This window comes from Phodopus roborovskii, unplaced genomic scaffold (assembly GCF_943737965.1).
Source record: "Phodopus roborovskii unplaced genomic scaffold, PHOROB, whole genome shotgun sequence".
Lineage (NCBI taxonomy): Eukaryota > Metazoa > Chordata > Mammalia > Rodentia > Cricetidae > Phodopus > Phodopus roborovskii.
The window spans coordinates 23,180,531-23,193,909 of NW_026126558.1; the positions used below are offsets into that span (position 1 = coordinate 23,180,531).

Genomic DNA, 13,379 nt, shown 5'->3' on the forward strand with positions numbered 1-13,379 from the left:
AAAGCAACATTTAATTATGAAAGTCTAACATGAAGGTCACCCAACAAAGGTCAATATTAACCATTACACATCAACAGAAGGCAGACAGCAAGGTAAATACTTTGGTTTGCAACTATCTAGATCAGGCTAGTTTTGAAACTTTTGGACTCTTCTTGCCTCCTGCCAGCTTGGATTACATGTATGTAACCCAATTTATTTTCCAGATTTTTAAATTATATATTTATTTTTAAGTGTGTGTGTGTATGTGTGTGTATGCATAAATATGTGGCGGAGAGATACTGGATTCCCAGGAACTGCAGTTACACTTGTGAGCCACATGATGTGGTTCAGTATTCCTTTTTTTGTTTGTTTTTCAAATAGCCATGGCTATAGTGGAACTTGCTTTATAGTCCTGGCAGGCCTCGAATTGAGAGATAAGCCTGCCTGCTCCATGACAAACAATCCCCCCCACCCTGCTTTTTTTTCTCTAAAGAGACACCTTAATGTGTCTGATAATAAATCTACCTCAGCCTCCAAAAAGTGCTAGGATTACAAGTGTGCACACCACCACAACAGTTTCTAAACAATCAAACACTAAATAACACTCAGAGGCAAGAGGATCTCTCTTAGTTTAAAGGGCAGTTTGGTGTACATATCACATTTCAGGACAGGCAAGATTACATAGTAAGTATATTTTTAAAAACCTATCTATCTATCTATCTATCTATCTATCTATCTATCTATCTATCTATCTATCTTTAAGGGATTGGAGAGTTGGCTAAAACACTTGTAAAGCACTTGGTTCCAGCAACCACATGGTAGCTCACAACCACTTGGAATTCTGGTTCCAAGGGATCCAATGCTCTCTCCTGCCCTCTATGGGTGAATGTGGTACATAGACATGAAAGTAGATAAAACACCCATATACATAAAATAAAATCTAAATAAATAAATAAGTAAACAGAGCCAGGCAGTGGTACATGCCTTTAATCCCAGCACTCGGGATACAGAGGCAGGTGATCTCTTAGTTTGAGGGCAGCCTCATCTACAGAGTGAGCTTCAAGATGGCCAGGTCTACACAGGGGAACTCTGTCTTGGAAACAAACAAAAAGACAAAACCGAACAAAAAGTTTAAGCAGCCAAGTGTTATGGCACACATTGTATTATTAGCACTGTAGAAAAAGGAGGATTATTAAAATACATCCTTGGACATACACAGATTTTGATGTCAGCCTAGACTTATGTGAGTGGGTGCTAGAGAGATGGCTCAGTGTTTAAAAAGGACAGATTGTTCTGCAGAGAATCCACATTTAGTTCCCAGGACCCAAAATGGTGCTTACAACCTCATAAAACTCTCAGTTCAGGGGAATCCAGGTCCAACACTTCTGACCTCAAAACGTCCCTACACTTATGAGCACATACCCACATGGAGGGAAGACAGGGAGACAGACACACACACACACACTCCTTTAGTCAAAAAGATACCTGATGCTTAAAGTGTTAACAGCTCCCTAGCAAGTTAATGACAAGTGGGACAAAAGTTGCAAGTAAAGCAAAGAAGGCACAAGTAATAGAAGCAGTCTCCAAATGGTAAGACTGTTCACTCCCAGATAAGCTTTCTACACAGGGCTCAGTTCTTAGCTTTCTCATCTGACAGCAAAACAGGCAAAGAACAAATAGCAGCTACATAGTAGAATGAGTGCTGACTGGAAAGATGGCTCAGCCATTAAAGAATTTCAAGATCAAGGCATAGTGACACACACCTTTGATTCTAACACGTACAATGCAGAGGCAGGTAGATCTCTGTGAGTTTGAGGCCATCCTGGTCTACATAGTGAGTTCCAGGACAGCCAAAGCCACATGGTGAGACCTTGTCTCAAAACACACCACACACACACACACACACACACACACACACACACACACACACACACACACAGAGAGAGAGAGAGAGAGAGAGAGAGAGAGAGAGAGAGAGAGAGAGAGAGAGAGAGAGAGAAATCAAGGAGAGGAATTGCTAAAGCTACAATTTCTCTCTTTTATAAGATGTATTTGTAGTTTATGTGCATGTATATTTTACCTGTAGGTATGTATGCACACCGTTTGTATGCTTGGTGCCCAGGGTGACCAGAGAGGGTCAGATCTCTCAGAACTGGATTTACCTACATATGAAAGCTGCCATGTGAATGCTGGGAACAAAAGCCCTATCTTCCACAAGAACAGCAAGTGCTCACCTGCTGAGCCTTCTTTCCAGTCCCCATAAAGCTAGAAAACCACTTCACCCCTAACTTCATGATGGTGGTCCTTAAGTGAACCTAGGCCCCTGTACATGCTAAGCAAGCACTTAAGAGAAGCCTAAGGCTAGACTATAAAGCACACACTAGGCCTCTGGTTCATTCCCCAGTACCACAAAACCAAAAAAACAAAAAACAAAACAAAAACCCACCTCAAATTTATATTGTAAATCTGGTTTCAAAAGCTCTTTATTAAGGGTAGCTCATTTATTATGCTTACTAAACATTTGCACAGAGAAAAGGCAAGGCTATAATAGGGAACTCAACATTAGTGTCATAGTATCAATGGGAGGCTGGTTCCTGAGCAACATTCTTTACAACTCAACACTAGGGTAAAGCAAACTAACAAAAAAAAAAAAAAAAAAAAAAAAAAAACCTTGCTTTTCCTTATTTTCCTAATAATGATTGTGCCAAGAATCACCAGAGCCTCCCTTAACCCTGGGAAGCAGCTCAGAGTCACTATCTTTGGAACAGTCTTCCAAGCTTTCATCAGTTAGAATGACTCTTGTAAGCTTATACACACACACAGGGTTTATATAGAGTTAATAGGTAACTCTCTATGTTTGGGTGGGGAACCAGAAGTAGGGGTTCTTATACATTTTTTTGGAGGGGGTACCAAAATCCTCTGGTGAATTAAGAAAAAAAAAATACGGATTTTGATTCAGATGTGGGATGGGTAAAACCTTATTTCCTAAGGCCCCCAGGTCACCAGGCATGATAGCCCATGTTTATAAATGGAGATTGGCCACTTTGATAAACTCCATTCCATGCACCCCAGAAAGGGAACAATTGACTTCAGATTTTTCTCATATAGAATATATGTTCCATGATCTCAAAGTTGACCTAAAATATAATACTTTAAATATAGTTTGTTTCCTAATGGGAGGCCTGAGCACTGAAACACTGCCCCTCCCCCCATGCCATTCCCTTTTGAGACAAGGTTTCACACTGGCCTCAAACTCTCACTGAAATCCTCTTGCCTTGGTCTCTGAAGTGTGGGCTACAATGTCTGGCTTGTTTGTTTTTTAGAACAGTTGTCAGGCATGGTGGTGCTTGACTTTAATCCCTGCACTCAGGAGGCAGAGAGTTCAAGGATTACATTGAAACCCTGTCTCAAAAAAAACAACAACAACAAAAAAAAAATTGCAAGTCATCTCAAATTAATGATATTTCACTCACTGAGTAAGCCTTCAAGTTTCTTCTATCCTAGGGTACTACCAATACTGAAAGATAACTTTTTTAAGAGGGAAAGGCAATATATCTCAGTACGTGACCCTACTGTACTACCACAAAGGCTACTGGACAGAACCAATACCATTTCTATTTGGTTAGGGGGAGTTCTTATAACGTTAAAAATCTCACAGCTTATAGTCAACAACACATACTTATAACCTCATAGCACAATGGTAAGAAGAAATAGCAACAATGCTCTTAACCCAGATCAAGAGTTGGGAACAATCCCCAATATTCTCAGTGAGTATAATAAATGGTGTCATAGGACAGAACATGGACAATAAAAGAATTAACAGCAGGCGGTGGTGGTGCATGCCTTTAATCCCAGCATTCAAGAGGCAGAGGCAGGCAGATCTCTGTGAGTTCAAGGCCAGCCTTGTCTACAAAGCTACACAGAGAAACCCTGTCTAGAAAACCAAAAGAATTAATTAACAGAAAAATCTGAAAAGCAAAGATACATGTATACTATGTACTACTCACAGAAATTTAAAGAACAAAGGAGTATTAGATTCCTAAAACAACAAGCAGGTCACTTTTTAGAACATCACACATACAAACAAAAACCCAGGGACCTAGCCAAATGCAAAGAATGTGGACATAAAATGTTAGAACTGGAGTTAAAGATGGCTGTAAGCTACCAGATGTGTGCTAGGAATCCAATCCTCCAAAAGTGCACTGAGATCTCTAATTCCATTACAAAATTTCCTCCAACCCCCCAGTACTGGGAATCGAACCTGTTTCATTCACACTAGGAAAAGAGCTCAAAAATCAGTAAAAATTGTTAAGCTGGAGCTGTCAAGATGGTTCAAGGCATATAAATATAAGTACTTGAAACCAAATCTGATGGCCTGCATTTGATGCCCAGAATTTACTTGGTGGAGAACTCACTCTTCTAAGTTGTCCTCTGACCACCCATATGCATAAAGAGCACAAGCATATATGTTTACTAGTGCACGTGGCACATGGGCATGAGCACGTGCATCTGTCTCTCTATTTGAGTTAATGACAACCAGACATGTTGGTATATTCCATTACATGGGAGGCTGAGGCAGAATTGTCTCAAGTTTGTTCTACAAAGCCTGGGCTACACACAGCCAGAGCTGTTTCAATAAGCCAGCAAGTATGCGCCAGCAACAAAAGTATTACTTCTTTCAAATATTTCTACTGTGAAACACTTCCTTAGGTCTGGAGAGGTGAACACTGGCTTCTCTTCCAAAGGACCCAAGTTCAATTCCCAGCATCTACACCATAGCTCACAAATGTCTGTAACTCCAGTTCCTGAGGACCCATCACCTTCATACACACACACACATATATATGCAAACATTACATCCAGGCAAAACATCAATACATTAAAAAAAATATTTTTTCTACCAAAGGTATTCTTGTTGAAGACTTTATTTTTCATGACAGTAATAGAGTTTGCATTCTGCTTAAAAATGCTGACCTGGCATTTTTAATTCCAGCACTCAGGAGGTGGAGGCAGGTGGATCTCTGTGAGTTTGAGGCCAGCCTGGTCTATAAGGTAGATGCCAGGACAGCCTGGACTATTTCACAGAGTAACCCTGTTCCAAAAAGCCCCAATTAAAAAATAAATAAATAAATTACAATTACATGTTGACTTGAACAAAATAATTTTTGTCTTGAGATAGGGTCTCAACAAGTAGCCTTAGTGGCTTAGAACTTTCTATGTAGATCAAGCAGGCCTACAACTCAAAAGATTTGCTTGCCTCTGTCTCCCATGCACCACCACACTTAGCAAATCCAACAATTTTTAAAAGTTAAGTGCTTGGGAGTTCAAGGCCAGCCTGGTCTACAGAGTCCAGGCTCCAAAACTAGAGAAACCTTGTCTGAAAGGAAAAAAAAAAAAAAAAAAAATCTAGCTAAATTATTTAACTCACTATACCCTAAATTAGCATAATTAAAGCTCTAGGAAATGGTCATTTTTATGTTGGTTTCAAGCACCATAAAATTATACCTTGTACCCAGAAAGCATTCATATCCAAATTTGAAAAATAGGGATCTAAAACACTAAGTCAACCAATAACACTTAAAATTATGAGCAATGTATCCCATTCCCTAAACTACTAAGGTTAGGTCCTTAACAGTTCTTCAGATCAGTACTGCTTCCCATTTTAGCAGCTTATTAGTATTTGATCAGTGTCAACATTCCTTTAAAAATATGCAGGGTATAACTCATGGAGCAGAATACTACTACTATACAGACCTTGTGCTTCCTATTTAGAAAACAGGCTTGCAGAATTGAGCTTTCATTCCTAGTCCCTTCTCTCTGTTCCAGACAAAGCTTATAAGAAAAACTCTAGTAACCATTTAGTCAATTTAGCTAATATTAGCATTTGAAGTTTCCATCTCTAAGGTGGGTGAGATGGCACAGTGGGTAAAGGGACTTGTCACCAAGCCTGATGACCTGAACTCAATCCCTGTAACCCTATGAGAAGAGGATGATTCCCAAAACTTGTCCTCTAACCTCCACACATGTTGTAGAATACTCCCACAGACACACATACATACACAATAAATGTAATTTTAAAAATTCTTTTTACTCTAAATTCTTTTTACTATTTACACAAATGTAATTACTCCCCCCCCCAATGGCATTTGTTAGCATAAAAGGAAGTAATTTAATCTCAAATACTAGTTATTTAGAAAACTTAGAGCAGAACATACCAACATTTTATAAGTTCTTTTCCAAGTACTTAAGCAAACAGTATAGATTAACAAAAATTGATGACTATCACCCTATGAGGCAAACAGGGGACAGTAAGACTAACTCCAATTATATCCCAGATACTAGATTCTCCAAGAACAATATCATACCTGTTCCATATCAAAATCATAAAACTATAAACTTCTATTTATCATTTCCAATGTTCAAAATATATAACTCAAAGGTTTCTACAGAAAAGCATCACATCCACCCTGTCAACGACCTAGTATATGGCACTTCAGTTTCATACCCAGGACCTGATATAGCTTGCCTGCTCACAATTAACAATGTGCTGTATCTCCTATGCTCAAAACTACCCAGAAAATCCTCTAGACTCAAGAGGGTGGCATCACCTCATACTCCTCTTCCCCCAGTACCAGGGAGGGAACTCAGGCTATCATATACTTCTTAGGCTCCCCACGACATATGCTATCATGCCTATCTTTTTATTTTTTTATTTTCCCCAGGGTGGCCTTCAACTTATGATTTTCCTACCTATACCCAGAGTAGCTGGAACTACAGGCTTACCCCACTGGGCCCAGCTAGTACATTTTTAAAGAACAAACAATAAAAAAAAAAAAAAAGCATTTACCTCTCCGTGGCTGCAAAATCAGTATGAGGAAGGAAAACAGAACCCAATTCTCCAGTCCCTAGCTCCAAGTCTGTCTGCTAGTGCATCTTGTTCTTTGGTTCTAGGTTTGTCATTCTAAAAGAAAAGCAGAAATCATTTAATGAAATAGAAAATTCACATAAACACACCATATAGCATAAAAAAGGAAGACTGATATATTTGGGAGGAAAAAACAAAACAATAGGCCAGCTAGTTGTTATAATGAAGGCCTAAAATGTTAGCACCTGGAAAGCAAAGGCAGGAGGATTGCCAATAGCTCAAAACCAGCTGGAACTGCAAAGCAAGATCCTGTCTCAAAAACAACAAACCCCCTACCACCAGGCAATAAACTGTTCATCTACTAACTGTATCATTCTATGAATGCCAACCAAGCCAACAATACAACATTCATTGATTTTTTTAGACATTCACTGAGAATATACAGATTAAAAGGATTTATGATTGTTAAAAGAGTACTCCATTATAAATATGGCACACATACTCAAAACTACCAAAAAATAATTCTTACACTTGAAATAACAATCCTTTAGCAGCTTGTTTCCTTATCTTCAGTAAATAATGAGTAGCATTACTGATTTAGTTTGCACCACAAACTGGTAAGCTTAACAAGAGACCGAGAAGCTTTAAAGCCTTTGAAAATCCTAGAACAATAATCAATACTTGTTTTAGTGAACATTTTTCCTCTCTAAACTACCAATGAACTGCCATGCTTCAAGTAATGGTATAATGGAATCTATCTCTATTTTTAAAAAAAGAGCAGAGCCTGGTAACCAATGCCTTCAATCCAGAACTCTAAAGTCTAGGTCAGAGACTCCAAGACTGCCCAAACTAATTGAGAGGTCATGTCCCACCATTGGAGTGGGGGATGGGGGGAGAAAGAAAGAAAAGAGAGATAAAAAGAGAGGAAAAAAGATACCCCCAAGTAAAATACTCTGAGTTCTCAAGATGGCATATGCCCACAGTTCTAGGAGGAAATAGGATTACCAGTTTGAGGTGAGACTATCTCCAAAAAACCACCAACAACAAAAAAAGGGCTGGAAGGATGGCCCAACAGTTAACAACACTTGCTGCTCTTGCAGAGGACCCAGGTTCAGTTCCCAGCACCCACATGGTAGCTCATAACTGTCTATAACTCCAGTTCCAGGGAATCTGACCCCCTCTGACCTCCAAGGGCTTATGTGACCCATCTCACAAGTTTAAAATAAAATTACAAAATAAAAATATAAGAAAGCTATTTTTACTTTATGCATAAATGTTTTACCTGCAAGTACATAAGTACACAGAGACAGGAACAGGATGGTGAATATGCCTAGAACCAGGTTTTGGAGATGGTTGTGAGCTACCATGTGGGTAATAGGAACAGAAATTGTATCTTTGGCAAAAGCAGCAAGTACTCTTAACTACTGAGCCATTTCTCTAGTCCCAGAAGGGTTTCTTTTTGTTGTTTTGTTTTGGTATTTTGTCACAAGGAATCATTATATATACTAGGTTAGTCTCAACTCATGATCTTCCTGCCTCAGCTTCTCAAGTGCTGGGATTACAGGCATGTTATCACCATGCTTGGCTTTAAGTGGTCTTGAAAATAAATGTGATATGACAAATTTACCTACCTTAGAACAGCTATCTCAATGTTACACATATTTGTCTCTATTGTTCTTCCTAAACTGGAAGTTCCTTTTCAGTCTTAAATCTTGAATCATGACAAATCTTAAGTTATCTGAAGGATTATTTTTACCAACAGTTTGAAATCATCTATAGCCGAGACATGTAAATAAGATACAAAGCTGGCCAAAAAGAGAGATGGTGCCTGTAAAGCAGATTGTAGGCGATAGTTGTGACGCCAACAGTAACGCCTAGGAGAAAAAGATAGTTTTCTGCCAATAAGTAAAAGTGTGCAAGATTCTGCCATAGGACTCCTCCCTAGTCAGCCACATGTGGACTCTGCCAAGGAACTCCCAAGCCACTCATTAATACCACTGGGCTCAGCTCCTTTAATTCTCAATGTCTTTTTTTTTTTTTTTTTTTTTTTTTTTAAATCCTAAAACTCTTACAACACATCTTAAGGTTAACTTTTGTACCTCCTAAATTTTCTACCAAGACTGGAGAGATCCCTAAGGATCTTCCTACTTCTCTTAAGTAAGCAGGATTTCCTTAAGCAGGCAGACATTCATGTAACTGTATCACTTAAATTAGTAGGTCTTTAGGCTGAGCAAGATGGCTCCATGTGTACAATCTATTTCCAGAAAAGCCTTATGATTTGAGTTCAAAATCCAAGTAAAAGCCCACATCTTTAATCTCAGCACTCAAGAAGCAGAGAGATCAAGTGTGAGACCAGCCTGATCTACATAGTCAATTCCAGGACAGCCAGGGCTATGAAGAAAAACCCTGTTTACATAGCTCCAGGACAGCCAGGGCTAAAAAGAAAAACCCTGTCCTCAAAGAAGAGAAAAAAAAGGGGTAAAAGAAAAAAAGAATCCAAGAAGTTAGATGCAGTGCCCCAGGACTTCAATCCTAGCACTTAGGAGACATCTGCATGTCAAGTTCTAGGCCAACCAGGGCTCCAAAAAGAAAGGAGAAAATGGACTTCACAGTGTTGTCTTCGACCTTCACTGTTGTCCTTGACCTTCACACACACCAGACTGCACTCACAATCATACACAAAGGCCCATGGACATGATGGTGCATATCTTTAATCCCAGGCAGACACATAGACCTGAGTTGGGAGACTAGCCTAGCCTGGTTTACAAAGCCAGTTCCTGGCTAACCAGAGCTACACAGTGAGACCCTATCTCAAAAAATAAACAAACAAATAAATAAATAAAAACTGAGACAGGATGTCTCTAAGTAGTCCAGGCTGGACTTGAACTCAGAGAATTAGCCTGCTCCTGACTTCTGAGTACAGGGATCAAAGGTGTGTGACACTATACCCAACAAAAATTAAGTTTTAAACCAGGTGGTGGTGGCAAACACACTCAGGAGGCAGAGGCAGGAGGATCTCTGCTGAGTTCAAGGCCATCCTGGTCTATGAGTTTCAGTACATGCAGGATTGTTACAGAAACCCTGCTTTGAAAAATAAAGTTTTAAATAAGTATGCCCTTTGGGTTATCTTGCATTAATTCACTCCCATTTATTTTCCTTAGAGATTTAGTTGTTTTCTTTCCATTTAAAAAAATCATTAGTGTAAAAAATAATGAATTTCATGATTTTCAAACATAATGTGTTTTGCTAATATTTGACATTCCTTTGTTGTAGTATTGGGACTAAATTTTGCCACATACTTTTTTTGAGACAGGGTTTCTCTGTGGCTTTGGAGGCTGTCCTGGAACTGGCTCTTGTAGACCAGGGTGGTCTCGAACTCAGAGATCTGTCTGCCTCATACATAAATGTGTGCACAACCACTACCCAGCTGCCTCATACTTCTGACCAGTCCTAACTTTTAAACATACCGGGATTCAAGCTTGTAATCCCAGCTATGGGAGTGAGAGGGAGTTAAAGTGGGAGGCCTACCTAAACTACATAGTAAATACAAGGCCAACCTTGGCAATTTAACGAGAAACTCTATAAAGTGATTTTCTTTTTCTTTCTTTTTTTCTTTTGGTTTTTTGAGACATGGTTTTTCTGTGTAGTCCTAGCTGTCCTGGAACTAGCTCTTGTAGACCAGGCTGGGCCTTGTACTCACAGAGATCCACCTGCCTCTGCCCCCTGAGTGCTGGAATTAAAGGTGTGCACCACCACCTACCAGCTAATAAAAAGAGATTTATGGATATAGCTGAAGACAGCACCTGCCTAGTTTACTCAAAGCCCAGCACTAAAAACAGAAATTCCAATTACTCTCTGCTAAGGCAGTCTCATGTATCATACTTGCTACAAAGCTAAGGATGATCTCTAATTCCCCATCCTCTTGCCTCTACTTTAAAAGCACTGGCATACACCACTACTGGGAGCTTGTACAGCTTGACAATAAAACTGAAAAAGATGCAATACATTACATAGTTAGGCTTAGTATATTAGGAAAACAAAGATGGTTCTACTAAAGGCTGGCACTACATTGATACCACTACATTTAGTTACTCAGTGAAATTTTATTACTGTGGAAGGTGAGGAAGAACATTCTGGAGAATTCAAAGAGGGAATGAGATGCTGAATGGGAACATGTACCACTAAGGTAGAACACTTACTTGCAAGGCATGTACAACCAACACAAGAATCAAAGTTGCATAGCATTTCAGAGAGGCTTGTAAGGCTTAACTAGCTCAAACTAAGTTCATTTAAAGGAGAGGGAAGGGATGGTATAAACGTTGGGAAGTGTTGAAAGAGTTGCATACAATGTGGGCTGCCAGGGCCTACAGATTGAGATCACATACAGTTAACAGCACAATTTTTCTTATATCAAGATGTTTAAAGCAAGCAGATGCATCTCCTAAGTACAAGGCCAACCAGGGCTAAAGAGAAACTTTGTCGGGGTGGAGGGAGATGTTTAAAATGCTTCATAAGCTTAAATACCATTTTTATTAAAAAAAAAAAAAAAGTCAACCTAGAGTTTTTTCTATACTCAAGAACCTAAGCCACACATCAGAGGCTAATTGGTAATAAAATATGGAAGTGTGTGTGTGTGTGTGGGGGGGGTGGATGGGCAGACCTCAAGACATAAAGATTACTTCAGCAATTTAACAGATTAATGCAAATGACTCTTTGGTTTTTCGCAACAGGGTTTCTCTGTGTTGCTTTGAAGCCTGTGCTGGAACTATTTCTGTAGACCAGGCTTGCCTCGAATTCACAGAGATTAGCCTGCCTCTGCCTCTGCCTCCTGAGTGCTGGGATTAAAGGCGTATGCCACCAACGGCTGCAAAGGACTTAAAAAACTCAGAGTAAATACTGTTTAATTTCTTTTCCTGCCTATGGAGGAAATTATACGTAATTTTATCTTTCTTAGTTGATCTAAACTCCAAAAAGTATTGTCTCTATGCTGAGGTTTACTTAATGCTAAACTCAATACAGGAAGTCAGCTACTACAGAGTAGTTACATTAGTCACAGACATTTATAAACCATCTGCTCAAGTGACCTAGGATTCAATTACAACATCAACCCTCACATTTCATCGAACAGTCAAATTACCAGTCTAGTCAAGAGTAAGTTCATTCTGCCCTACTGACGCTTTAGATGGGGTTGCACAATCCCAAAGGGTTGAACTGTCTTAGCCTAGCCCCAGATCATCAGGTCCTAAGTGGAATGCGAAGTTACATTTTAAACCGGAGACAAACTCCTGTGTCGCTTGTACAAACGTAACCAGCCATGCTCCCGATTTTTGGAGTTTAACACATCACTTGAGATCAGAGTGAAATTAAGTTTCAGTCCCTTTGCGATCTCTGAGAGCACAACGTCTGACTGCTATCATTCCAACGGGATCAAGAGTGCGAACCTAGCTGGGGAAAAACTACTTAGTGCGGAAATTCTGTCTTTTCCGTCCACCATTGGGGGCCGCACCGGTCGTGTCCCGCGCGATGCCCTGGCGTGGACTTTGGGGGCGCAACGGGGCCCGGCGGGGGCGGCGAGCGCGCGTTCCCCCGCCCGCTCGGGCGGCGTCGAGGCGCGAGCAGCTCAGCCAGCCTTGCAGAGGGAGCTCTCGGCAGTTCAGGGGTCCCTCTAATCGCAGCCACAGCAGCGCCGCCTGCGCCACTCGGCGGCGACGAAGACCAGCAGCGGCGATGATCGGACTCGGAGAAACTAGAGAGCGCCCCAGCTGCTGGAGAAGCACTCAGGGCGGCCGGGTAGGTTCCGGGACCGGGTGGACTGGAAGATGGGCAGTCCGAGGCGCGTCGGTAGGGACTCGACACCCACACGGTTCCGGGACCTGGCTGCGCACGGGCGGCAGAGGATTCAAGACCCCTAAGCGAGGCAAGCACGGAAACCCAGCCTCAGAGGTCCAGCCTCGGTTAGGGCCCCTGTCGCGGGAGGGGCGGAGGGCAGAGGGCGGGCCGCGGCCTGAAGATCAGCCGGGCCAAAAGCCGGCCTCGAGGGTAGAGACAAAGGAAGGAAAATGGAGTCGCCGAGCGTGCAGGCCTCTGTCGCCACCGCGGCCAGAGGCCTACCATGTTGGGAGGAGGGAAGCTAGCGAGCGGGCGTGGAGGGGGTTGGCCAGGCCCTGGCGGCCGCGCCGGGCAATGGCGGCGGCCGCGCCGCAGCAGGGACGGTAGAGGGAGACAAACACCCCCCGGCGGCGGCGCTGGCGCCGGGCTGCAGCCAGCGCCGACCGGAGCGGCCCCATCGTGACACCTAGAGGCGGCCCGCGAAACCTCCTCCACCCCGGGCCCCCTTACCTTCGCGCCACACCCCCCGCGGCGCCCGCTCCGCCGCCGCTCCACCGCTCCGGCCACCTGGCGTCCCCGGCCAGCTCCGCGTGCCTGCACTGGCTACCGCTGTCGCCGCTGCCGCCAAAGAAGCAGCTCCGCGCACGGTTTAATCGCTCCACAGGCTCGGACACAAAATGGCGGCGGCGCGGTGCAGTGCGCCTGC

The 13,379-nt window shown here is 42.0% G+C and overlaps 1 protein-coding gene across 2 annotated transcripts in view; it reads right to left on the bottom strand.

Annotated features, from left to right (window-relative positions):
- The window catches only part of Ctcf (CCCTC-binding factor), a 42,953-nt gene extending 29,574 nt beyond the window's left edge, over nt 1-13,379 (bottom strand). For both annotated transcript variants that reach the window (XM_051201362.1, XM_051201361.1), the window contains exons 1-2: nt 13,184-13,379; nt 6,827-6,940 (exon numbers count right to left, since the gene is read on the bottom strand). The gene's annotated coding sequence lies outside the window, so the exon portion shown is untranslated. The remainder of the gene's footprint in view (nt 1-6,826; nt 6,941-13,183) is intronic.